A 27,262-nucleotide genomic window follows, 5' to 3' on the forward strand; every position below is an offset into this window, starting at 1 on the left:
TCATGCTGAGCGAAGTAAGCCAGGCAGAGAAGGACAGAAACCATATGTTTGCACTCATAGGTCTAGCAGAAAAACAAGAGAGACCTAATGGAGAACCAGGGGGAACGGAGGAGGGAGAGAGATTTGGGGAGAGAGAGGGATGCAGAACTTGAGAGACTATTGAAAGCTGAGAATGAACTGAGGGTTGGGGGGGAGGGGGGAGGGGGGAAGACAGGTGGTGTTGATGGTGGAGGGCACTTGAGGGGAAGAGCACTGGGTGTTGTATGGAAAACAATTTGACAATAAAATATTATGGAAAAAATAAATAAATAAATAAATTTTAAAAAATGTAAAAAAAAAAAAAAAAAAGAGTTGTCAGACCCAGGAAGAATAGTTGTCATTCTAAGTTAAAAATAATTAAGAATGTCTCTAGTAGACATAATGTTGTAGACCCTCCTGGCTGCTATATACACAGAACATTCGCTGGCTGGCTCACAAACCACGAACACTTATTTCTATCAGTTCTGGATACTGGGATGTTCAGCTCGGAGTGCTGGAAGATTAGCTTTCTGGTGAGGCCTCTTTTTGCTGCAACCTCACATGGTGAAGGGACAAGGCAGTTTTCTCTGGCCTCTTTGGTAAGGGCACTAACCCCATTCATGAAGCCTTCATCCTCATGACCATATCACTTCACAAAGACCTAGCCTCAAAGTACCATCACATTGGGAATGAGGTCTTCATATGAATTTTAGAATTCAAATAAGCAGCCCATAGCAGATGGGATTTCCTATAAAACCTATGTTCTATATGAAAAAAAGTACTTCTGACCTGTTGAATTCAAGCAGAGAAACAATCCTGATTTAAAGATACTAAGGGGGCGGGGCGCCTGGGTGGCTCAGATTGTTGAGTGCCAGACACTTGAGTTCAGCTCAGGTCATGATCCTAGGGTTGTGGGAGTGAGCCCTGGGTCAAGCTCTATGCTGAGCATAGAGCCTGTTTAAGATTCTTTCTCTCTGTCTCCCTCTGTCCTTCTTTCCCACTTGCAATCTCTCTCTCTCTCTCTTGAAAAATAAATTAATAAATAATAATAATAATAAATAAAGTAAAAAAAAAAGAAGAAACACCTAAATGATGAAAAGAGCCACTGTGGTGGTACTGGGGGGAGCATGTCCAAGCAGAGCAGCTGTCTTTATTTGCTCATTCATGATTCCTTCAAGTACGCAAGCAAGCAAAACAACACAAGTGCATTTGCCAGGTCCTTACTATGACCAGGCATTGTTCTAAAGTATACAAAAGTATTTATTAAAAAAATAATAATCAAAGAGAACATAGTTGAGTGGAAGGAAATGTGTCCCTACAGAGGATGGAGAAAGTGAGTGGATCATCAGCTTTTGTTTCCATGTGTCACATAATCAGAGCATTAAAACTAAAACAAATGAAGTGCCAAGGTATATATGTCAATGAATTATAACAGAGTTCATCTGTCACTTCCGTCTCCTACATCTTCAGTGAACCCTGTTTGTTTACCTGTAGAACTTGGGGGAAACTTTCTGCTTCTTTATATAAATATATATATGTTTTAGTTTGCCTTTGTCAGTGTCGTTTAAGTACAGTTTCTGTCCTCACATTATGTATACATTTTGATGCGTTTTGACAAATTTTTACACCCATGTAACTACTACCATAATCATGATAGTCAACAATTCAATCACCTTTTGAAAGCTTCCTCATCGGGGCACCTGGGTGTCTCAGTCGAGCATCCGGCTTCGGCTCAGGTCATCATCAGTGGGTTTGAGCCCCACGTCAGACTCTGTGCTGACAGCTCAGAGCCTGGAGCCTGTCTTCAGATTCTATGTCTCCCACTCTCTCTCTGACCCTCCCCTGCTCATGCTGTCTCTCTCTCTCTCTCAAAAATAAATAAATTTTAAAAAAAACATTAAAACTGTAAAAATAAATAAATAAAAGCTTCCTCATCACCCTTTGTATCATTCCATCTCTATCCCGCCAACCCCCAAGCAACAAGTTTTTCTTTTAAGTTTTTGACAAGTATTACAATTTTTTTTGAAAATGATATACTTATGGTTAATATATAATACAGTATAGTTATTTTGGATTTAATTGTGGTCTTCTGAGGAATTTTCTTCCGGCAGTAATTTAACTTACCTGCCCTCAAACAGCAAACACATTGTTTCCTGCATTTGTCAGCACCTAATAATCCTGCTCAGTTCCTTGAACTTCTAGCTACTGCTTCCTGCCCTCCCCCATCCCACCCTCTTGCTTGCTCCACTGTGGATCTCCCCTGAACTTGCATTGTTTAGTGCTTAGTCCAGGATTTGGACAGTTGGTATTTACTCTTAGAAACTTATCTTCTTTGTGGCTTCCTTATTTCCAAGCCCTCCTTTCTAAATTTCCACCTATTCTGGCAGTTTCAAGCTCTGGTCTGTGACACTTGAAGCTGATATCACTTGAATTTTCTATTGCTTGAGTTGTTCCTGGATTCAAGAATCATATGGTGAAAAAATGAACACACATCTCACCCACTACTGTACTTTTTCGAAAGGTTAGTCTTCTTGCTGTTTTCTGCCTCCTTTTTCACTAGGCTACCAGGGATCTTCCCCGTGCGTATACATTTAGGAGTCAGCCAGGGACAGAGACAGGTGTTATATCTAAATCTGGGGACCTAGCCCTTTATGTGGCCCTCTTGCTTTCAGAATGTAACCTGTAAATTTCCTGCTTCTCTTCCAGCCCTGACCTCACTTCTCTTCCGCTCCAGCCAGTTAGGCCACAATGATTTTCAACTGGAGAGAATGGCTTTAGAACTGGCTGGGTGATGGTGGCTACAAGGATTTTTAGGAGCATGTTAGAGAAGGTCTATATCGCTGTGAATAAATTGTTAACAGACTTAGAGTATACAGCCAGTTAAAGATGAAAAGGAAGTGCTGAGCCGATTATTAGAAACTGGAGGAAGGATGATCCTTATAACTTTATGGCTGAGAGGTTAGCAACATTCTCATCTGAAGTCACTGTAGAGAACACAAAAAATGTATACTTCATAGAAAAATGTTGAGGATGCTGCCTAGCTTTTTCTCAATGCTTGTAGTAAAATGAGACAGAAGAGATAAAATGAGACAGGAGAGACATAAATTGAGGGAAGGATAGTTAAATAAAAAGGAGCCAGGACTTGATGGTTTAGAAAATTCTCCATATTTCCGGGTGACAAAAGATGCTAAAATTAAGAAATAACTTTTAAGTAAAGTTCAAATCCAGGTCATAACTGGAAAAAACATATATATATATATATGTATATGTATATATATATATATATATATATATATATATATATATAACCTAAAGATGAAGGAAGAGCGGCCTACGCTTCAGATGTATCAAAGGTGATACTTCAGAGTAAAATTTAGTCACACAAATGCCCTTGAATAAGTGTAAGAATGGGGTACACCTCGTAAGTTCTCTCAAACAACATTAGTGTGTTATAGGGAGCTGTTATGGGCTGAATAGTGTGCCCTTCAAAACTTCTATCTTGAAGTTCTAATGCCCAGTATATCAGAATGTGGCTGTTTGTGGAGATAAGGCCTTTGGAGAGGTTACCAAGTTTAAAGGAGGCCTGTAGGGTGGGTCCTGATCCAATCTAACTAGTGTCCTTACAAGAAGAGGAAAATAGGACCCACAGTTACACATGTGCATAGAGAAAAGACCATGTAAAGACAGGTAAGATGGCCATCTGCAAGCCAAAGAGAGAGGCTTCAGGAGAAACCAAACTTGCTGACACCTGCATCTTGGGCTTCCAGCTTCCAGAACTATGGGGAAATAAATTTCTGTTGTTTAAGCAACCTACTCTGTTGTATTTTGTTATGGCACCCCTCGCTGATAGTATAGAAGTTTATTTATCTTAGTATTTTATTTATTTTTGATACAGAGAGACAAAGCATTGGGGGTAGGGCAGAGAGAGAGAGAGACATACACATGCAGAATCGGAATAAGGCTCCAGGGTCTGGGCCATCAACACAAAGCCCAATGCAGGCCTCAATCCCAGGAACCAAGAGATCATGACCTGAAGAAGTCTGAGGCTTAACCGACTGAGCCACCCAGGCGCCCCAGTATAGAAGTTTAATGGACTTGTCTTTCAGCTGTCTCTTACAGGAACCACAATTAGAGAAAGTTTTATGGCAATGAAATTTGTGTTGTTTAACTTCTATCTCATAGAGTAACCTTGAATGGTACCCACAGGAAGTTTTTCAGTGAAGTGTATCAGTAAAACATTAATACTGTGGTGGCATGGGAAAGAAATGGGACAAAATGACAAATGCTTTTTTGGACCTTTAAAACCCTACAAGCAAAACAACAACAGCAAAAACAAACAAACAAACAAACAAAAAACCAGTCTGAGAATACTATTTAACCACAACATGTGCTAACTTTAATGAAAAATGAGGTAGTCAGGGTGCCTGGGTGGCTCAGTCAGTTGAGCATCTGACTTCGGCTCAGGTCATGATCTTGCAGTTTGTGGGTTCGAGCCCTGCATTGGTCTCTGTGCTGACAGCTCTCTCTGACCCTCCCCTGCTCACACTTTGTCTCTCTCTGTCTCAAAAATAGATAAAGATTTAAAAAAATAAAGGAAAGAAAAAGAAAAATGAGGTATGAAACAAAAGGCACAACAGAAACCCCAGACAAAGAAGAAGACAGACTTGGAGAATTATTCTCAGGCCTTGAGACCTAATCAAAGAGTTGCCAACACTTGCCTTAGCTGAATTTCAAAATTTTTATCAGTGACTACTTTTTGCTTCTCATCTCTTCACTTTTTGAACTGCAATGTCTATAGCGATTATCCTGTGCCTGTCCCCCTACTATATGAGTGCTTGTGTGACAAAATTTGTTTGTAGAATCCCCCTCCCTTCATTTTGGGCTGGATTAATGACTTTTTAAAATTTATTTAAAATTTTTTAATGTTTCTTTATTTTTGTTAGAGAGACAGAGAGAGAGAAAGAGAGAGAACACAGGAGGGACACAGAGAGAGGGGGACAGAGGATCCAAAGCAAGTTCTACAATCACAGCAGACAGCCTGATGTGGGGCTTGAACTCACACACCATGAGATCATGACCTAAGCCAAAGTTAGATGCTTAACCAACTGAGCCATGCTGATAACCCTTAATGACTTTCTTCTAATAAATTCAATATGGCAAACATGTTGGAATGTCCCTTCTGAGACTGACTCTCAAGAAAACTGTCTTTTCTCCTTTGCCCTGTCTTGCTTTCTCTCTTTCTTATTCTAATGTTTTATTTTTTATTTGTTTAATTTTTGAGACAGAGAGAGACAGAGCATGAGCGGGAGGGGCAGAGAGAGAGGGAGACACAGAATCTGAAGCAGGATTCAGGCTCTGAGTTGTCAGCACAGAGCCCAAAGCAGGGCTCGAGCCCACGAACTGTGAGATCATGACCTGAGCCGAAGTAGGAGGCTTAACTGACTGAGCCACCCAAGTGCCCCCTCTCTTTCTTATTCTAATGAACAACAGCTGTTATGGTGTATGTTCCCTGATGGAGGGGCCATATGGCAACCGGTGGAGGGAGGTTTCTGGCCAACAGCCCAAAGGGAAGTGAGATCCTTCAGTCAACAGCAGTAAGGACCTGAATCCTGCTCTCAATCATATAAGTGGTCTTGGAAGCAAATCCTCCCTTACTCAAGACTTTAGATGAGACCTCAGTTCTTGCTGATACTTTGATTACAGATGTGTGAACAATCTTGAGGCAGAGTTGCCCAAATTCTTGATCCAGAGAAACTGAGATAACGAGTCTTTTTTTCTTGGTTTGTTTTTAAGCTACTAAATTCTGAGTTAATTTGTTAAAGATATGTAGATGATAGATAGATGATAGATAGATAGATAGATAGATAGATAGATAGATAGATAGATAGATAGATAGAGATAGAGATAGAGATAGGGATAGGGATAGAGATAGAGATAGAGATAGATAGATGTTGATGTTTGGCTTGTTTTTAGCAAATGGAAGGCAACAGAAGTAGAACTGGGACAACCAAAGGCTCAATCAAGTGAACTCTCGTAGCTTTTTCCTTCCTCACACACAAAAAGTGTTACTTTTAGAATGCTGAGTCACCATGTTAAAATTCCGATTGTCCTGAATCTGAATAAAATTCTGATTGTGCTATGAGGAAATCCAAATCTCATACAGCCAGGTACTCAGTCAAAGCTAAACCCAACCATCCAGTCATCCTAACTCAAGAACTAGATGTGGCTGAGAAACCCTCCCCAAATAGTGAGCCAACCCCATATATTCAAAGTTTTCCAATTGATGTAACAGAAAATTGAAAAAAGGCCATTTCTGTTCTGTTTTGAATTCTTGTCCCACTGAATTCAATAGTATAATACAATTTTAGTTTTATGGCACTACATTTGGAAGGAACTTTCCACATTCCCTACTCTCCAGTAGGTAGCTGGGGTCTGACAAATGCCTTTTTATCTCTACCTATTAATAATGATCATCCAGGGGTGTCCTGGTGTCTCAGTCGGTTAAGCAGCTAACTAGGGATTTCAGCTAAGTCAAGGTCTGACGGTTTGGGAGGTTGAGCCTTGTACCTGGCTCTGTGCTGACACCATGGAAGACTCCTTGGGTTCTACCTCACTCTGCCCCTCCCCTGCTTGCTTGTGCTCTGTCTCTCTCAAAATAAATTTAAAAACTTAGAAAACAAAGACTACCAAAAGCAATTTGCTTTCAGTTGGCAGTTCTACAATCCATCCTAATCATCTTACCTCTTGTCAAAATCAACTTTCCTGCCTTGATCACCAACTCATTATACAGTATGTCACTGTGATCCATTACACTGGGGACAGGATGCTGAATGGAACTAGTGAACAAGAAGATTACTACTAGACATTTTGGTCCAGAATGTACATGGGGGAAAAATCCTATAAGAATCCAAAAATCTGCCTCTTCTGAGATCTGGGGCATGTTGAGTTCTCCCTTCCAAGGTGAAGGACAAGTTACTGCATCTGACAGTTCCACAACTAAGAAACATGGTGTCCAGTGGAACTCTTCAGAGGGGTATACTACTAACCAACCCACCAAAGACTTCCAGCTTTGAATGGGTTTCTGCATATTTGTGTCTTCTCAAAATTCATATGTTGAAATCCTAATGTCTGAAATGATAGTATTAAAAATGAGACCTTTTGATAGGTGCTTAGGTCATGAGGGTAGAGCCCTCATGAATGGGATTCGTTTTTGGTTTTTTGGTTTTTTTTTTTATGAAAGAAACCCCACAGAGCTACTTATTGCTTTTTACCATGTGAGGTCACAATAAGAAGTCAGCAGTCTACAACCCAAAAGAAGGCCTTCATCAGAAGCTAGGTTGCATGATTTTGAACTTCTGACCTCCCAAACTGTGAGAAATAAATTTTCATTGTTTATAACCCATCAGTCTCTGGTATTTTATTTTAGCAGCCCAAATGAACTATATCAGGCTCAGGAAAGGACAGGTTCTGGAACAGGTCCAGGATGCTTTGTAGACTGCTCTAATACAGAGCTTATGTGGCTAAATAGATCCAACTGTGGTTTCAGTTTATGTGGCAGATAAAAAATGCTGTATAAAACTTTGACACTTATAGGTAAATATAGCACAATCTTTTTAAATTTATTTTATTCATTTATTTTTAATGTTTATTTTTGAGAGAGAGTCAGAGCATTAGTGGGAAGGGGCAGAGATAGGGAGACACAGAATCCTAAGCAGGCTGCAGGCTCTAAGCTGTCAGCACAGAGCCCGATGCAGGGCTCAAACCCCCAAACCATGAAGTCCTGACCTGATCCGAAGTCATATACTTAACTGACTGAGCCACCCAGGTGCGCTTAGCACAATCTTTTAAAATTTTGGAATAAAGCTCTCCTGTTCTTGACATTTAACTACTTCACTTAGCTTCTGGTTTACTATGGTCCCTGATAGAGGCTGAATGTTTGACCACTGGCCATCAAATTACCATCATTATCTAGGTGTGCTCTAATAGACTAAGCTATAAATTTGGTTGATCACAGCAGTATTTCAACATCAAATGAAACCAGTATATAAAATAGAAAGTTCAAACAAATTCTGGAGTCATAAGTAAGTAAGTTATATGACCCAGTGGCCCAGATATCCATCTACCTACTCCTTTCCCATTGGTTTCTTTATCTCAACCACATCTGTGTCCTCATAGGGAGTTTCATGTGACTAAGTTACTGAGTAAATACTCTGATAACTTTCATTGCTGAGTACTTAATTTTCCAAAAGCCAAGACTGATGCCAAGCCCCCGACACTATTTCTCAGCACAATCAGACAAACACCTGGAGGTAGAATGGTTACACAGGACCACTTCTGTCATGAGAGAACAACGTGTTTTTTTTTTTTTTCTCTCTTTACATGTCCAGGCTTTTCTTTTTATTTCTTCTCTTCTCATTCCTACATCATCAATTTCTCTCTTTCTTTTCTCATTTTCTTTCCTCTCCACTGTCTCCTCAATCATTTTCAGGGTATCAGGGTATTTTTTCCCAGGGTGTTATTTTTCAGGTATCTATTTTTTCCCTTGGATGCCACATAGACTCCCCGCTTACATCATGCACTCAACACTCTAATTAAAAACTGTACTTGTTAAGATTAATAATTTAGTCATTTTTTTTTGTCTCATAAATACCCAAAAGTGACCAGATCCTTCATTTTGGAACATACTCCCTTTTTGAAAAATTCCCTTTATATTACTAATATCAGGACACTTTCTTTTCTCCAGCCTCTTTTGTAGGCTCCTTTTCCACTGCTTGCTTTTTAAATTGACCTCTTTAAGGCTTGATTCAAGGCATGATTCTTTTTCCCAAGACAGTAATAATAGCCATTAAGTCCTAGAGTCAGACTGTGTGGATTTAAAAATAGCCTCCACCATTTACTAACTGTGTAGCCATAGAATAATTACATAACCCTTCAAAATCATGATTTTTGTTTCCTTAAATGGGGGTATGATAACATTACCTATTTCCCAGAGTTGTTTCAAAGATTAAACAAGATAAGTCATGTAAAGTGCTTAGTACCTTCCTGGAATCCAGCTAATAGTCAATAAATGTTAACTATATTTATCCATTCATTGCTACATATTCTTTATAGGTAATCTCATCTATTCTAGTAGCAATATATAATATGTATATGCTAATGATTTCCAACTTATAATTCTCCTTACAGTTTCTCAAAACAAAATTGTGGGGTCATCTTTTTCATTTTTTCTCTTTAAATATATCAATCAGTGCCATTTTTTTCTCACAAAACTTGTCTCAAATCTGTCTACTTTCCATTTTTAGGGGACTATCCAATTTCAAGTTACCATATTTTTGCCTCATCATGATTTTTCTGAAATAGCCTCATTATTGGCATTTCTCTTTCATGCTTCTCCCATCAGATCTTTTGTCCTTAGGGAAGACAGAATAATAAGTTTAAAACAAATCATATTAAGATGCCCTACTACTTACAGTCTTCCAATGATTTCCCATTGTGGTTTATATAATATTCAAATGCTTTGAAATGACAGTCAAAAGTATACATGACTTAATGGCCCTGCCTACACCTCTCACTTCATTTTAAGTCACTTTACCTTCTGTTCACTGTGACTTAGCCAAATGGAATATTGGCCCCTTAAAATTCTAAGTGTTTTTTTTTTTTTTGCTCTATTCATTATTTTTGCCACTGTCTACGATGTACTTTACCTTTCTCCAAGTAATTCCCTCTCATTTTTCCCAAATGCACCCCTCTGTATCTATTGGTTTTATAGATGTCTTCAAGTGGTGTAGTGAGAATCCTCTTCACAATAAGGTTTAATTTACACTTAAGGACTATTTTCTTAAAGGAAAATAAATAAATTCCCAAGTTAGTAAGTAACATGTCTAGATCAAGATACGTGGTTCTCTCTGTTTCTTCTATCATTGTGGGCTTCATTTTTCATTATACTTACAGTCCTAGTAGCAGTATGTCATTGTGTGTAGTCTTTATACATGGGCTGAGAAATTCAGTCTGTTCTCAGGAGCCCAGTGCATGTGACTGTCTCCTCTAAAATTACATAGAATTTGGGGCACCTGGGTGGCTCAGTTGATTAAACATCCTACTTTGGCTCAGGTCATGATCTTGCTGTATTTGTGTCCAAGCCCCATATGGAGCGCTCTGGCCTCCTCACAGAGCCTGCTTTGGATCCTCTGTCTTCTCTCTCTCTGCCCTTCCTCTGCTTATGCTCAATCTCTCTCTCTCAAAAAATAAATAAATAAACATTTTTCTAAAGTACATAAGATAAAATGACATAGGAAATGAATACCAAGACTTCTCTGCCAGTTTCGAATCCAGGATCCCAGTTTTGTTTTATTTTTTAAATCACTTTAACCCCTACTCACTTTTATTTCCTATCTAGAGAGATACTGACCCATTTTTATTTTCAGTTTGTCTTACAAAATAGATATGTAAATATATAGTTAATAAGTATATGCATATAGATATAGATACATATGTGCTTATAAGTATGTATACATGGTATTGTTCTATTTTGCAAGGAGTTCCAAATCCCATTCCAACATAATTTGGACGTCCTCAAAATGTCCATGTGCTCAGAAATATTTATTTTGTGAATACATGGTTAAATAAATGAAGGAATGTATGAAATTTAACTTGGATATCTATAAAATTGAAAATAGTGTTAAATTATGGGTTCTAGGATTAGGAATAATTTAATGCCTTAAAATGTGTAGTAAACTTGGATTATGGACAATGTATACATATTAATTTTATATGAATTCAGTCCTATTAGCTTCAGTGACATCACAGTGGCATGTGGTCACATTATGAACAACTAACATACTCTAAGCTATGTTGTACAGTGTATTACAAAGATCCTGATTGAGACACTCAACAAGATTGACTTCTAGAACATAAATATGTGTATGGTCTTAAAGAATTTATTTTCATTTTCTGAACAACATTTCTGTTTTTCTCTTAAGCCCTTTGTAATGTGAAATAGCACACATTTTCATAAAAATGTACAAAAACTAAAATAGACTGCTCAAAAAATGCCAAAAAAGCAGTTTAGTCTATATGTTGCTCATAAAGAGAACATTGAAAGCATCCCCAAACCTCCCTTTGTGCCATCTCTGCCATCACAACTCTGCATTTACCTACAATTTTATGAATTCTAGTCATTGCATAGATTATTTACAGTTTTTTGGTACCAACTTATATTCACAGAGCAATGATTAAGGGATTTATTGTTCCACATTCTCACCAAATCTTGGTAGTTTTAGCGTTTTGTGTTTTAGCCACCCTGATGGGGCTGTACTAATATAAAAGTGATTTCAAACTTTTATTCCTGATTCCTAAAGAATTTACTTGAAAATACTCTATTTTCAATGTGATTTTTACTTTGACCAATTATACATACACCCACACACACAGATGATAATCCATATCTATATCTATATATTATATTATCTATATAATTTAACAATTATGTATATATGCTGATTCTTATGTATCCTCCCCTGACATAGTTTGTGTCAGAAGTGGGATGTTCTAGCCTGATCTTGACACAGTGAAATATGGTGGAAATATTGTTTGAAAAAGAAACATCTGAGAAGCAGACAAGGGTTAGCCCTCACTTCCTGGGTGTCTGAAGTTATCCGTGGCATAAAGCAGCAGCTGAACTTTTGTCTATTGTGAAAGGTGAAAGTTGCATGTGGATGTGAAAATGATAGATCCACTTTAAGAGATTGGCCTGCTATATTCTCTAGCTGTCCGTGGCCATCCTAGCTAAAACGAGGAGAAACAGTGCAGCCTGGGTAGTGTCTTTCAGTGTTTTATCTCTTCTCCCTTGACCAGGAGAAACATTCATAAATGTGAGGATTGGAGGAGCCAGACATGTTAAAGTGTGTATTTTCTTTCCTTCAAGTGGGATAAAAAAAGGTTCAAACAGTTTCCAGAGCTGGAGCAAAGCTTTAGGTGAGCCAAAGTGGGGATATACAGAACACTCTTGTCATTTCTTCAGCCTAACTGCTTGCAATGTAGCAGGCCCCCTGCACCTGTCTTGCGTTACAGCTGGATTTCCCCTGACAATTATAATCTTAAACCTGTAAATGTGGAATTTGCTGAGAGAAGTTTAATAAATTTGCAGTAGCATGAAAGGGAGATTTTAACTGGCTTTGTATTTTGCAGTTATTGCATCTGTCTATATAATAAAAATTGTGGTAAATGCTTATTATGTCATAAATTCTAGAGAGATCATCACCATCAGGGGAAGCTACGAAGTAAAGTGCAAGTGGGACACTGATTCCTTGCTTTTGGTCACTGGTGGTTTGGTTGCAAATTAAATTCTTTAAGTATCGAAAACAAAACATGTCTTTATAACTGAAGGTTTTGGCTCTGATTTTTGCCTGATATTACAGCCTCCGAATAAAGGGAGACACATGAACAGAGAGTCAATATCCAAATAGAGATACACTTTTGATGTGAGACCAGGTTTTAGTTACTCACGAGCTCTTATGAAATCAGATATCTGACCCATAGAGGCAGATGATTTTCTAGCTTAATGTGCATATTTTTTAGTGGATCAATTTGGACTCTAACAGTGACAGGACAAAAAAGGCTCAGAAAATTCTTTCTTGTCCCCTGGACTTGAAACACAGCTGTCTGCCCCTGTAGAATCTGGCCTTTGCTGCTACAGAAGAAAAACCAGTGACTTTTTTAAAAATACAAATGCAGATACTAATTGCCTGAACCTGACTCCAAGCTGAAACCTAGTATTTTCTGTTATGGGCTGTTTTGGTCTCAGCATGGATTATACGGAACTGAAGGCAGCCGTAGACTTAATGAGCAGAACTCAGATTCCAAGACTGCTGGAGATTTAGGATCCCCCTGTATGGGGCCATAAACTATGAAAATATCCTTGATGCTGACTGGACCATCTGTGTCACATACAAATGTCTACAGAAATGGGCTTATTCTCTGACAAAACTATCTGAAATTAAGCTCCTGATCAACTTTATATTTCTGAGACTGATTGCATTCCCAAATTTTGATCTCTGCCCAAAGCTGCACGTTGGGAGGAGGACACATCATGGGGATTGTGAAGCCTCCACCCACTTCCGACAGCTGAGACTCTTGACCCACTGGGGGATGTCTCATTGCTGTTGATTAGTTGTGTTGAGCTTTCCTGATTAGTTGTAGTTTGCAGCAATGAACTGATAGCTCAAGTCTAATTCCCACACCGTTCTCCTGGTGCACACACCTCAGTAAGGAAATTTTATTATTATCTTTTTAATAGTTAGTTATTTATCTTGAGAGAGAGAGATAGAGCAAGTATGAGGCAGAAATAGAGGGAGAGAGAGAGAACCCCAAGCCGGCTCCATGCCATTAGCACAGAGCCCGATTCCATGAACCATGAGATCATAACCCGAGCTGAAACCAAGGTCAGATGCTTAACCGACTGAGCCACCCAGGTGTCCCAGTAAGGCAAATTTATTATTAAATACAGCTATTTTCAGAAAGGGGTGACTTTTTGGTAGGTTGTTTATTCAGTAAATGATCAGAATAAAAAGGATGGGAGGTTGTGTAAACTCATTTTTAAAATATTTGAAAATTCAGGAATTTGACTTAATTTCTAATGTGATGTGCCTTTCTGATTAAGTTGTATAAACTGTTGTTTTGTTCTGAGAAAATGCTTGGACCTTCTTGAATGCAACGTTTCTAGATGAATCACACGGGCAACAGTAGGGGATAAAGTAAAGACTGTAAAGGCACAATTGCTGAAGGAGATACACTTAGATAAAACAACACAAAAAAGGCAAAAACCCTGATACCTGGGCAGGCAAAGGGAATGGAGAAGGAATTAATACTCGTTTTTTTTTCTAAAACTGTTCCAGAAGCTTAGCCTTCCTCCCACAGAGAAGAGAGAAAAATCCCCAGTGTTGGTTTTCCAAGCTGCTCTGAGCATTTGGAATCAATCTCCTTGCTGAGGCCGTGGTCACACGTGTCTAGGAGACAGCAGGGCATGGCCCCAGTACTTTCCATACAAAGCCCTTCCAGTTGCCATCCACATTTGTGAGAAGGATGAACTCGTGTCAGGGACAAGCAAAACTATTTGGAGCTGACAGATTGGGGCTGTCCTTTTGAAACCAAGAACTGAACTGAATTAAGTGGACTGAACATAGAATGCTAGGGCAATATGTGGAGGCCACATCAGGGACCCTGCTAACTTATACACATGCCTGATAAATACACATCCTGCTTTGGGGGCCCTTGAGTCTTTATTATAATGTGATGAATATGCCCCCTGGGATTGTACTTCTTGTGTGTGTATCCTGACTTATCTTGACCTTGCCCCAGCTCTGGAAGGCCTTCAGGTCAACTCCAGTTTATATGCCAGAGTTCTTCTGTGCCCAAATTGATGCCATGGGCCATATAAAAAAAGGAATACACAAACTTTAGGAGGAAGCCACTTGGCTTTTTAAGATAGACTTTTATGGTAAATGGTATTTGTTTTAACAGAATGAATCCATGACCCCCTAAAAGTTATAACTTAGATAACACTGCTATTTGGTGAGCTTCTTGATAATAATTTTGCTATGACTATGCCTTGGGAAGAGGGCAAGCACTATTGTGCAGAAGAGTTGAAATAGCAAAACTGAAATTATCCTTGGAAGAACCTGTTGCAAAATTAGCCCGGGGAGGGGTCTGTTCACTTAGATTTCAGGGGGATTCCTGACTGATAAGAGTGGTTTGCTGTCCCTACACTGTTTTCACAAACAATATGTTTTATGGTGAACACCTGCTTTCCTTCTGGGAGTTTGGAACTTTGATATGTGATAGCCATAGGGTCCTAGATGACCAACTCCCAGTAAAACCCTTGGCCACTGAGACTCTCTCTAATGGGACCAGTGATGTTTTGTACATGCTGTCCTCACTTGGTGCTGGAGAAATTAGGTGTCCTGTATGATTCCACTGTGAAGAGACACTTGAAGCTCATGCATCAACAAAAATTTATGTTCCCACAATTTCAGATTCTGGAAGTCCAAGATCGGTATATTAACACAATTGGTTCTCCTTGAGGGCCTTCTCCTCAGATTGCAGATGGCTGCCCATTGGCTGCTGTTTATGTGGTTGTTCTTCTATGCATGCTTTTTGTCTCTTTCTGTGTGTACAGACTTCCTCTTCTTAAAACTATAATAGTGATTGGGATTCATTCTAATAGCCTCATTGTAACTTAATCACATCTTTAAAGGCCCTATCTCCAAGTACAGACATAGTTTTAGGACTTCAATATATGAATTTGGGAGTGGGAACACATAGTTTAGCTCATAACAGTATTCTTTTGCTGTCATGCATTATAGTTATGAGAACAACTATATGCTGAATCCTGAGTCCTCATAGTGAATTATTAAACCTGGTAGTGGTGTTGGTGACTCTCGACAAAACCTATCTATAGTCATTTATTATAAATGTTCTAAGTGTGCTTGGTATGAAAAAATGTTCCCCAATATTGGGGTGTAATGTTCTATATATGCAAATGTTGTCAAAGTTTGTTGATCATATTTTCATAATAACTATTTTTTTTTCTGGAGTCCCTTTTTATTCCTTCATTTTAATTTGTTTCTGTTGGTTTTCTTTCACATTTTATTTCCTCTCTGTGTCCTGTTATTATTTTTTTTTGTTTTTACATTGTGTATTAAGGACATAGCTTAAACATTATTTGTAGCAATTCTTTGTAGAAAAAAGCATTTACTCTTTCTCTTGCAAGACACCTGGAGATAATAGTAACCTAAAACAATTAATCCAATTCAAAGTTTACAAATGATTTAAAATTGCTATGCAGTCACTGAGGACTGAATTACTTCTCATTAATCCTTAATTCTGGGGGGTAGCTTTCAAGAATACAATGTACATTTGTCATCCAAACCCTACAAGGTTTCAATACCTCTAGCACATTTCTCAGGCATTTAACTTCCTTTACTCAATTAAAAAAAAATCCCCAGAGAAACATCTTCTCAGTTTTAATTTCTCTGAATTTACATTTTGTCTTGGGTTTTGTTCTAAGAATGCTTTTATATTTCATCAAGCACCTCTGATCACCTCTGATCAGTAGATAGTTAAGTCCAAACTAACTAGTATGAAAGTGAAGGTCCTCTTTAGGTATCATTGCTTGTTTATCAAATATTACTATACCTCTACTTACTTTTAAGATTCATGATGATGGCCAAATTAGGTATTTGAGAAAGCCCTTTCAGAATTCTCTTGGCTATAGCTGTATATCTTCACATTTCTTTTTTTCTTCATTTGATCTAGCCAGATCAAAGAAGTGAATCTTTTGGGAAAAGTAATTTTTGTAGTAACTCTTCTTTTGAGTAAATAATACATTTATCTACCACATGGACATTGTGCTGTTAGAAAAAGCCATTTTAGCCTGATTTACTAAAATACTTCTCATTTGATCTGAGATCTATGTTTCTTTGGAAGATTAATTCAAGCTTTTTGTCTTTCTGGAAGATGACTATAATCTGTTTCTCTCTTAATAAATATCACCCTAAACCTTCTAACATGTCTTATATGAAATACTACATGCAAATATACTTAAATTCTATAATAATATAACAAGGAACCATAGCATTTATAGATAGAAGTCTGTGGAAGCTGCTATGGGAAGAACATGTTCATACAACTTTTGCATCCAACATATTTTAAAATATTCTTAGATGTGTTAGAAATGGAAAATTTTTTAAATGTACAAAGCAGCGTTAAGAAACTTCCTTGAAGGAAACATAGGGAAGACAAGGTACACAATTTTGAAATAATATATTTCCAAAAGAACCTCTATTACCATTAGTAAGCATTCAGAGAACAGATCTGTAGAACTCTCCTTACCTAGGATAAGTTTCTTTTACACCCTATCAACTCTTCTGGATAACCAGTCTCATTGCTCATTGGCAACTTAAATTTCCACTCAATTGTATTCAACAAATTAATAAAATACTATTGAAGATAAAAAAGGTGCTGAAGGTCTCAAGCACTAGAGTTATATATCCTTTTCTACAAAACTGATGGACAACTAAAACATGTTGTGAGTCATATTTATTAATAGAATCATACTTTAATGGAACTGAGATTTTTCATTAAAGGAATGGGTGCAAGAAAGCTTTGTTAATGGATATAATCATTGTCTAATGATATGGATGTTTGAACTTTTATATATTGGCTATTTTTATTTTTAAAGTTTATTTATTGAGAGAGAGAGAGAGAGAAAACAAGTGCATGCATGAGCAGGGGAGGAACAGAGAGAGAGAGAGTGAGAGAGAATCCCAAGCAGGCTCTGTGTTGTCAGTACACAGCCTATTTTTAAAAGCAGTATTGCTCATGGTAGTAAGGGATGTTTATAAGGAAATGGAATTTGATTGGATATCTACTGGCTTTGACCACCTGTCATCTATCTTCTCATCAGTGGTAACGAAATCCTGGTTTCCCTTTGGAGAACTAACCTTTACTCGTTGTGCTGTCTTGACTCTGCCCTCTTCTTTTAATGAGGAATATGATTCACTCTTCCCTTGGGTATTTGAATCCTGAGCAGTTTTAAGAATAACAAAATTATTGAAGCCAGTTTATCCCAAAGAGAGGGGCCTGAAAAGCTCCATCCGTTCTGTTACCTTGGTGCCACATGTTTTGAGTCCTGTCCTTTGCATTGCCTAGTTATACTTTATTTTAGCCACACTGCATCCATTGAGTACTGTTACCCTTTTTTAATTTAAGTTCATCAGAATTGTTTCTATACAAAAGTGCTTAACCCCTAGTGATTTTCATACAGAAAGCATATGGAATAATAAATAATGATCTATTTGCCAAGGTTTACTTGTAAGTCTTTAGTTCTAAATTTATCTACTGCAGTGTTTCAAAAAACTGGCTTCATATTAGAGTCTCTGACCTTTAAAACCATGTTAATCACCAATTAATTCAGACCTTTGGTCATGAGGATCAGGCACTTGTTTGTTTGTTTTTTTTTTTTTGAATCTGTAGTTCTAATAAGCATGCAGGGATGAGAACTATTAATCTAATGCTATGGTCATGGGGGATATCACATTGTTTTTTATTGTACTCAGTTTATGACATTGAGTGATAAGAAACACCATTAACAAGAAAAATAAGCATGGAATAAGATGAGTGGGACAATGAGAAAAATGAATGGAGAAGGTAGCCTTAGCTTTCCCACTTAAGATGAAAATAAGCAATATTCCAGAAGGGATGTCAGACCAATCTGTAGTTTTGAAAATTCTCTGTCCTCTGAACATAAAAGGACACTGAGGTTAAGATAGTACTTCTGTAGTTTAAGTTATCTATCCAGTAAAATTGTATCTCTATGTTTTTCTTTCTTTTTTAATTAGAGGATTCTTAACTATAGAGAACAAACTAATGGTTACCAAAGGGGAATTGTGTAGGGGGGGACTCATCTAGAAAAATTCTTCAATTTAAGGTGGAGAGACTGAGTCAAAGTACACAGGAAGTGGCATCATTGCTAGCTAGGGAACCATGTTGTCTCAAGACTTCTGTGTGCCAACTTTATCAGTTATACTTTCTTCCTTCTTCTTCTTCTTCCTACCCCAGATTCCATCATTTCTTTCTGTATCATATACATCAGTTCCTTAAGTGGGAGTGGAACATAGTGACTCAAAATGGAATGAAATGTCTTTTGATTCAGATACAAATGGCTTTAATCATTTTTTGCTGGGTGACCTCAGAGAAGCTCCTTGGTTTCTGGGTGCATTTTACTCCCTCTGTAAATTCAGGATAATAATAGCACCCACCACATTAAGTGGTTAATATTAAATTAGTTAATTAATGCAAGGCAGTTCAAAGGTGACTCTTACATGTTATGTACTCAATGGAGGTAATCTATTATTATTTTTGTCACAGCTAGTTGTCAGAGTTTCTCATTTTAGCTCTTAAAAATATTTTCCGTATGGTTTTCTGCTTTGGTTTCAAAGAGGATTCATCTCTTACTGTGGTTCTAAGAATATCCAAAGCTTTCCTTCCTTTACCTAGAATCAGTCTTAAAGTCTGCTTTACCTTTCTTCCCCCAGTATCCCTTATTCTGGGTCAGTGGCATTTTATTTGTTTCATTTTCATAGAAATACTTGTTATCAGTTCAAAATGCCAAATGATTTATGAAGATTTATATTGAAAACCATAGTCCTCTGACTCATTTCCTCTCTTAATTCTTTCTCCTCTGGCACAATCATCTGGAACTATCTTAGCTTTTTCTTCTTGTTCTTATTTCGTATTACTAAATGACTCAATTTTTATTTCCTGAATTATCAGTTTTACATAATAAGTATTGCAGTCTCTATTAGGGTTATCCAGAGAAACAGTATTCACTGGGATATATGTTGCTATTCACATTATTTGTATGATTTTATTTACATAATTACTATATATACTTTATATCAATTTCTACATGTATTCTATTATATACAAATAAATTTACTATAAGGGGTTGGATCCTGTGATTAGGGAAGCTGAGAAGTCTTTAGGTCTGTGATTGAGAAGCTGGAGATCCAGAAGAAATGATGGTATAATTTCTGTCCAAGTCTGAGTTTGAAGGCAGAAGACCAGTGTTCATTTCAAAAACAGAGAGAGCAAATTTGTTCTTACTCAGCTCCTTTATTCTAGGCAAGCTTTCAGTCTTTGGATTAAGCCTACCTATATTGGAGAGGATAATTTGTTTATTCAGTCTACTGATCTGAATGTTAATGACATGTGATTATGCTAAGTAGAGAGCAAATAATGGGTGATTGATCTATCTATCTATCTGTCTATCACCTATCATCTCATCTATCATCTTTGGAGCCAGAGTCCTAGCCCTTATTCAATACTGCCATTACTATTGGGTTCATGTTACTGTAATCCAGTTACATTTCTCCTAATGCCCCTGCCCTCCAACCACACACACACTTGTCTCCTTCACAGAGGCGTGATTCAGTAAACAAGTGTTTATCTTTCTTCTGGTAATGACTAATGGCTCTCAGCTTTGGAATATACTTAGCCAGTAGGCAATAGGAAGCTACATAAAGAAACTATGTCTGTAAAATCACTCACTCTTGCTTTTCAGTCTCATAGAAAATATCAATAATTAATAAAACTTCACCTGACAAGTTAGCATTATATGTTAAATTAGAAATAGCAATAAAAATAAACAAAAATAAATACCATTTTCCATGTGTTCAGTGAAAGAAGTCACATAATAAACCCAACAAATTTCTTTAACACTGTTACTTACCTGTTCCTATGATTTTGTTTTCCAATGTATTCTTTGCTAATAGGTATGTTCCTTGAATATGATTGATTCCATGTTTTGGGGGTTGAAAAAATCCAATTTGGACATAGAATGCACTACTATTGCTGGAAGGAAAAATTCTCTCAGGAGTGCCTGCTTGGAGATGGTATTATTAAAAGAACAAAGGAACCATATTAAAGGGGCTTATAATGGCTGACTGTGACAATTTTAAATTAATAATTATAGAAAACGCCTCATAATTAATGGAAACAAATTCTCTTCTTGAAAGGCCATGATTTCATAGTGAAATTTAAACTTAAGAAATTAGCATACAGTGTATTCTATTGATTGCAATATAAAAATAGGAAGTATTAATTATATGCATAAACTGTTTCTTCTATTAAGTATATGTTTGCTTATAAACTGTAAAGATGTGCTTGCTTCTCTCAGAGTAATAGAGGATGACAAATATGGAGGTGGGGCTGTTAATTATACAAATAATCATGGAGAAGTTAATGGCTTCACCAAAAATAGGAAGAAACAATTAGTTACAATGCAACACGAAATATATAAGCACAAAGAGGGTTCTACAATGTTTTCAGTTTGGTATATTAGCTAAAAGTTATATACAGACCTGACCCTGTAGATTGGATCCTTCATCTAGTATGAAGGAAAGATTTTGAAGAACTTACTAAGTAGAATTAGATACAGATAGAACATCTTATGTCTGCTTGGTTTTTTGTTTTTGTTTGTTTGTTTTCTTCCCAATATCTTTTATTATAGTAAAATACACATAACATAAAAGTTATCACTATAACCATTTCAGTGTACAGTTTAGTGGCATCAAAATGTATTCATAACGATGTACTACCATCACCACCATCCATTTCCAAAACTCTTTTGATCTTGTGAAAATTAAACTATATACATCAAACAATAACCCCCCATTCCCCTAATTTCCCCCAGCATCTGGCAACTGCCATTCTACTTTCTGTCTCTACGAGTTTGAGCACTCCAAGTATCTCATATAAAGGAGATATTTATGTCTCCTATATAGGACATACGATATGTGTCTTTTTTGAGATTGGCTTATTTCATTTAGTGTACTGTGCTCAAGTTTCATCTGTGTAATAGCAGATGAATCAGAATTTCCTTATTTTTTCAGGCTGAATAATATTCCATTGTGTGTTTATACCACAACTTGCTTATCCATTCATCCATCAGTGAATACTTGGGTGGTTTTCCCATTCCAGCTCTTGTGTTTTATGCCACTATGAACATGGTGTATAGACATCCATATGTTTTAAATAATATCTAAGGACAGAAAAACTTACATGGAAAGAATGTATGTAATAAATTATTGAAATAACAAAGGAAATTTATACTTGAGAACAAAACTTGAGCAATGACCAGGGACTAGTGAAATTACCTTCGGAGAATCAACCAGGTCTAGTGGCCCAACATAAGCACCAGTTGGTTGATAATGTAGAATTTATAATCACTTTTGGCTTCAGGATTTATTGTACATCTACTGGGTCTGTAAATAGTTTAGGATTCAAAATAAGAACTACTGTAAGCATTGGGAGGTATAAAACAAGAATAGAAATGATGAGAACATAGTGTTAAAGTTTTAAAATAGCTTTAAGTATCCATGTAGTAGTTTTGTAATCAACATATTTATATTTGTTGTCTCTTATTCAGAGCAGTTAAATGTCCAAAAGAATGTTAATACTCAGTTTGAATTTTAGTTTATTTATGGAGATTTCATTAAGCTTAAAAGCAGTGTCTAAATGCCTAAGAAAAATAGTTTGAAGTTGAGAAATTTTTGTATATAAAATTTCTTTATGCTTTTCATTAAGTTAATTTTATTTTTTTTATTTTTTAATGTTTTTTATTTATTTTTGAGAAACAGAGAGAGACAGTGCAAGTAGGGGAGGGTCAGAGAGAGAGGGAGACACAGAATCCAAAGCAGGCTCCAGGCTCTGAGCTAGCTGTCAGCGCAGAGCCCAATGTGGGGCTCAAACCCACAAACTGTGAGAACATGTACTGAGCTGAAGCTGATGCTTAACCTACTGAGCCGCCCAGGTGCCCCTCATTAAATTAATTTTAAATCCCTGGGTGTCTGGGTGGCTCAGTTAAGTGTCCAACTTCAGCTCAGGTGATAATCTCACATTTCATGGGTTTGAGCCCCCTGTGCTGACAGAGCGGAGCCTGAAGCCTGCTTCAAGTTCTGTGTCTCCCTCACTCTCTGCCTTACCCCGTTCTCTCTCTCTCTTTCTGAAAAATAAATAAACGTTAAAAAATTATTTTAATTAATTTTAAATTCCTTAACACCAGTACTCAAATTTTCCTATGATTTTCTAAAATGTGTTCTCTACTAAAAAAGAAAGATTTGTCTTTGGAAGGTGATTGATGCAGTAGTCACTTAAAATATTCTATTATTGCTAGAACACAAGGATTCTTTCAGGGATGCCTGGGAGGAGAACAGGAAGTACTCCCACTTGGATTTTAAAGAATCTTCACCTTGCTGTCTCCTTATTTCTGTCTTTCAACAAACTTGCCTAGCTATCCACCAAACCCAGGAACTCCCCCTCCCAGAATCATGCAAAAATTTTAGAAATCATCAAGCCAAACCTCAGTGTATTAGTGAAGAAACTGTGTTGTGACCAGCATGGAAATGGTTTACTGAAATATGGCAGTGTTGGTGGTTGTACCCACATTTTTACTGATTCCACGTCAAGAGGTTTTCTATATCCCTTTGTACTTTTATCTTTTTTGTTTCCTTGGCCTTCCATGCTCATGCCTTCCAGCTCTTTCTGCTCCCCAAGCACTTGTCCTTCTGTCCATTTTGCTGTCACACATGCCTTCAGATTTGCACTGATGACAGACTCACAGCAGCTTTAATGAAAGGAACCCATGTATTGAAATAACACAATTAGAAATGATTTGTTTTGCTGTTGAGATTTTTAGGATTCCTATTTTCAGTATTTTCATGAACTGAGACACCCAGTGGAGGGAATATCTTGAAAAAGCAAGGCATGGTGGCCACTGACATTATAAATCTAAAATCTCTCATATTTTCTCAGTGCTGCTAGTGTCAGATGCCTTGTACTCTGTTTGCATTTTGTTATTTGATTTCTCAAACAGTTGAAGAGGGAAATGTCACTTTTAAAAAGGGTTATCTCCTTGCCTCCACACAAAATGGCCAGTCATGGATTTTTTTTGTTTGTTTTTTTAAGAGAGTTCCTTATGGTAAATATTTCACCTAAATAAAAATGTTGGAGCTGTGAAGGAAGCAGGTTATTCTCAAACCAACAACAGAATTAATGATGGCTCCTCTCTTCCCAGATCCCACTAATCCAGGTTCCAGATCTAACGCCCCTCGCCTTGCAGTTCACCTTCCAAGCATGGTCTCTCCCTTCACCATGTGCCTTCTCAATCCACTCTCTACAGAGTGGCCAGAGTAACCCACCTTGCATGTTCGGGAAATATGCCAAATCTCTGTGATCACCTAGCATAAATATGTTGTTATCTGGGAAACAAAACCTAAATTCCTTAAATCAAAAGATTGGTTCCTCTTTAAACTGTTCCCTTGATAGCTCTAGCTTCATGTTCTCATCATTGTATGCCTTACACTTAACAGTCCACCAAATACGGAGCTGTTTTCATTCCTCACACATAATACAGAGTGAAAAATGGTACTGCATCTCAGGACTGCTGCAAAATAATGTGTATTAAGAACTTAGTACTTGCCTCAAAGAAAGCCCTCAGTAAAAAAAAAAGCTTTTAAAAATTAAATTTAGAGTTAATTGCATATAACTTTCCTCATATTGCTTTTTCCTTCTACTTACGTCCTCAACTTCCCAACACCCTTCCCCTTTCTTGATTTTGTCCACTCTGACTTGCTTCCCACAATACATTTCACAAATCACTTCTTCCAAGAATAGATGCCTCTCCTCTGTACAGTGCCCCAGATTCATCTTTCTCATTGGAATGGGTGTCATCCTTCTGAAATTTTCTCCTTTCCATCCATCTTTTCCATTGCTCTCAATCTGCCTTGAGGACAAGAATATAGGACTTAATCATTTTGCATTCTTGGTATTTGGCACAATAAATGGCACTTTATAAAAAGTCAATATTTGTTTAACATAATATACAAAACTACTAAAGAAAAGATACGTTGACCATGCAAAGTCCACAAAAAAAAAAATGAAGAATTTTGGCAAAAAATATTAACTTAGTACACACAGGTTAATCATTGTGGAATTAATGACAAGCATTGTTTTTTTTAACAAGTGTCTAATCTGAAGCAATGCAGAATCAAATATGAAATACAAATGTAGCTGCCCTTACATTGGCATTCTTCAGGCTTGGGATATTTTGAGGTATTACTTCCCATTAATTAAATCAGAGTGTCAGAAATAAATTCAAAATCACACACACAGAAGTTTGCTGCTTGCAACTGGAAATGGAATAAATGGAAATGAATCAAAGAAATAAAGACTACATTTTAAAAAAGCAAATCATAAATAAAAGAATGAAAAGTGTTTTTTATTCCAAGTAATGGAAAGACTCTGGTTTAATCTCTGAAATACATTTAAAACCCATAAATAGGAAATGAGTGCATATTTCTGACCCAGTCTCATCTGATTGCCTGACATGCTACTCTAGTAAATGAGATATTGGTTAATTGAATAGTTTATCAATCTGCAAACAGCATTCAAGTTCAGATGCTCTTCAAAATGTAATCATTCTAGTAAATACTATTGCAGTTTTCATTTCAATTTTTGATCACATCACAGTAATATATTTTCTCATTACATTTCACTATAGATCGTGCCCTGACATTATTTTCTAAACTTGCTTACCAGATGCTTCTTTCATGCAGTATTCCTTGCAAAATATACATTTTGTGAAAGTGGGAACTGTGAGTGCTTTAATCGGAAGCTATTTTTAAGTCATCAAAATCAGCCTGGGTCAATGGAATAAAAAGCAGGCAGAATAACAGTCTATCAGACTGACCTTTGAAATGTTTTCATTTCCCAAAGTAAATTCAGTCATCGAGATCTTAAAATAATCACTTTTACCTTCTATTCCCATAAGGCTGATGCAGATGACTTTTTCAGCAACATAAGAAAGTGCCTCTTGGAAAACATCGAGCATCATCTTGTTAATTCAGGTAGTCATTGGAAACAGTTTTAAATGTCATTGTTTTTTTTTAAAGAATTAACAATGTGGTTAATAATATCTACCTGAATTTAAATGCTAATTCAATTAAATTTACTTTTCATTATTATAAAACAGGAATAATATTCATATTAAAAACAAGTATCTATCTTAAGAAGTTAAAAAAAATCACCAAAACTCTCATCCAAATCTTGTGTACCTTCTGCATTTCTACATATCAGTGCTCTTTTCTCTTTACTGGTCATAGCCATTAGCAAATATGACGCAACGAACCATAACAGTCTACTCTCAACTGCATCAAAAACAAATGATAAATCAGATACATAAAATTAACAATTTCAAGTAATGTAAACTTTCTTTGTGAAGAAAACATTAAATCAGAAATTATAAAGGATGAAATTACTAGGTTAGACTATAAAAACTTAAAATATCTTTAAGGCTAAAACAATGTGCAAGTATGTTTCTCTGGTCAAAAGCCAAATGCATTTACTGCTTACTTGGCTTCCATTCCCTCCTTCCCAATTTTTCCTGGTTTCTTATTTTTGTTCAGGTGACCCCCTCTCCCCTACAAAGCTCATTCACATTGAGAAAAGTTGGTTTTACCTTTAAACCTAAGCATGCACCCTGATTTATGTAGTCCACTAAATACTTCTAATAATTTCGCCACCACAGTTATTAGGAGTGACCTAAGCCAGTCAAAACTAGGTTCATGTCTTTAATTTAGAGCTCCAGGAGAAAGATGCTCTCCCTTTCTCTGGATTGCATAGAGGTTGATGTGATGCCTGGAACTCCTCAAACCATTTTACTACCATAAGGGAAGCCCACCAGAGCACAAATATGACCCATAATTGACAGAACATCTGAGAATGACGGCAGAGACCTGATAAAATGATAGCTTAATTCTACTCTGCCTCTGGACTTTTTGGTTGTTATTGTTGTTGTCGTTGTTATGTAAACCACTAAACTGCCTGTGTTAATTGCTATGGCTACTGTAACGAAATGGGTGGTTAGGATGACTGAAATTGATGCCGTACAGTCTAGATGCTAAGAAATCTAAGTGTTCAACAGGCTGGGTCCCTTCTGAGACTGTGAGGAAGAATCTGTTCCATGCCTCTCACCTAGCTTCTGGTGGTTTGCTGACAGTCCTACGTGGTCCTTAACTTGTAGAGACATCATCCTGATCTCTTCTTCACTTAATGAGTTTTGGGGAGTGGGAGAGGTGCACAGTGCAATCAATAACACTTCCTTTATTATTAACATCAATTTCAAGTTTTTGTTATTGTTACTGACAATTAAAATCACCCAAACTAAAGCCAAGGGAACCCTTATACACATCATCTGCTAGAATTTGAAATTCTTCTAAACAACAGTGTCGCTTTGGAATACGTTTGCCAAGTGATTATTCCAAGTCTGTTTGATCTTTAAGAAAATCTAGTTAACTGTTTATTTCTGTGTCCACACACTGTGGCCAAAAATTTAACTCACAAATTAAACCTCAACATTCTATACAAAGAGCATAGGCTGTGACACTGGTAGAAGGCAACTAATATACCAACCACTGTTTGGGAAAAAAAATGAAGGTGGAGAAAAGAAACTCCAAATCTCAGTAGCTTAATATGATTCATGTTTCTTACTTGTAAGTCCAACTGCTGGCTGAACTGGGCACCTCTTCTCTACTAAGGGACACCGGATTCATATCTTATCACCAAATGTAACCCATACCCTCAAGTCATTATTTTAGTTTTCTAGAGTTGCTGTTGCAAATTACCACAA

At 37.0% G+C, this 27,262-nt stretch overlaps 1 long non-coding RNA gene across 2 annotated transcripts in view; it reads right to left on the reverse strand.

The window, feature by feature from the left end:
* Nucleotides 1-9,574, reverse strand: part of LOC115286536 — a 15,706-nt gene extending 6,132 nt beyond the window's left edge. For both annotated transcript variants that reach the window (XR_003906113.1, XR_003906112.1), the window contains exon 1: nt 9,489-9,574. This is a non-coding gene — a long non-coding RNA (uncharacterized LOC115286536). The remainder of the gene's footprint in view (nt 1-9,488) is intronic.
* Between the last annotated feature and the right edge of the window lie 17,688 nt (nt 9,575-27,262).

Source organism: Suricata suricatta, chromosome 3 (genome assembly GCF_006229205.1).
Source record: "Suricata suricatta isolate VVHF042 chromosome 3, meerkat_22Aug2017_6uvM2_HiC, whole genome shotgun sequence".
Classification (NCBI taxonomy): domain Eukaryota; kingdom Metazoa; phylum Chordata; class Mammalia; order Carnivora; family Herpestidae; genus Suricata; species Suricata suricatta.